The 1,288-nt window shown below is 44.1% G+C and overlaps 1 non-coding gene across 1 annotated transcript; it reads left to right on the top strand.

Moving 5' to 3' along the window:
• Positions 1-451: 451 nt before the first annotated feature.
• TRNAS-UGA (transfer RNA serine (anticodon UGA)) lies at positions 452-538 on the top strand. The gene has a single exon. It is a non-coding gene; the product is annotated as a tRNA-Ser (tRNA).
• The last annotated feature ends 750 nt before the right edge of the window (positions 539-1,288 follow it).

The raw sequence follows: 1,288 nt of genomic DNA, 5'->3' as shown, positions 1-1,288 counted from the left end.
ATCATGATTCATGTATTCACCCACGTCATAGTGACCAAAATCGATAGTTTGATGTTCGTGTTCACAGATATGTATTATTGTTACATCTTCCTGCTTCTCCTTTAAAGAAAAACCATCGTATTTATTATTAGTCAGATCTCCTCTAGATTGAACACCGTTTTTTCAATCTCTTCTTTAGAAAAGGGGCTGAACATTTCTCTCTTATTTTCAAGGACAAGCACGAAAAAATCACTCTTGGAGGATCATTCGTTCTTCACTCTCTCCGAAGGGAGCGCAGCAACCAAGGTGCATATTATCATATAGAAAGAGGAGAGGCGTAGCGATTCGTACTACAGGAAAAGTTTCGCTAACCGGCAGGCAATAGAATCAGCCGATAGGGGCAAGCAAGCGTAGCGAATCACATAGATAAGCCCCTACCCGCCAGCGCGCGGATAGATAGGGTGTGCGAAGGGGATGGATGTCTGAGCGGTTGAAAGAGTCGGTCTTGAAAACCGAAGTATTGATAGGAATACCGGGGGTTCGAATCCCTCTCCATCCGCGAGGTCATAAGTTATCTCTTGCCTTATCTATGGAATGGTAGTTTGTGTTATGATTTAGTTAGGACCTTGTCTCCCTTTCGTTATCTTCTGCTCCCCTTGTATAGGTTGGGAAAGGGCCGGGTGGATTACCTTTGGGAGCTAAGTCAAAGATCTCGGTGATCTTGTGAGTGGTTGATAAACTGCGATTGCAGTTTTCTTTAGGAAGTCCCATAGCTGTGAGGCTTAAGAGACAAAGAAAACGGTGGATACTTTTCTGGGTGGAAGGTGACGACCCTAATGAATCGACTATGAAGGGGGCTGTTAGCTACATCAGCACTAAAATTCCTTCCCCTGAAGCAAGCAGGCAATCTCACATCAGGAAGAGCCTCTCTCTACTGTACCCTTCTGTGATCACTAAACGTTCTGGACTTTTCCTAACTAGCCTATTCAATTTCATTTTTCCGTGTGGAGCTTTGCCTTTAAATTAAATAAATAAATAAGGTGCGTCAAGGGATGCTTCTTTTCTAAGATAAGAATAAAAAAGGTTCCACGGCACCGATTACCGGGCTTTGCCCCCCGTCTTCCCTCTGACAGAGGCTTAATCAACTACTTCTAGCTACTCTGGCAGTCCCCTTTTCGGGAGAACTTTACTGACTTGTCTGTCGATGATTGCAAAAGTACCAACCCTTATGACTCTTCTGTCTTTGCTTTGGTGACGGGGAGCTTTTAAGGGAAGCGTTGGAGCGATACTAGTTAAATACAGGGAAGTC

This window comes from Primulina huaijiensis, chromosome 11 (assembly GCF_012295235.1).
Source record: "Primulina huaijiensis isolate GDHJ02 chromosome 11, ASM1229523v2, whole genome shotgun sequence".
Classification (NCBI taxonomy): Eukaryota; Viridiplantae; Streptophyta; class Magnoliopsida; order Lamiales; family Gesneriaceae; genus Primulina; species Primulina huaijiensis.
Note: the sequence above shows the minus strand (reverse complement) of the source record. Positions and strands in the feature narration are given on the sequence as shown.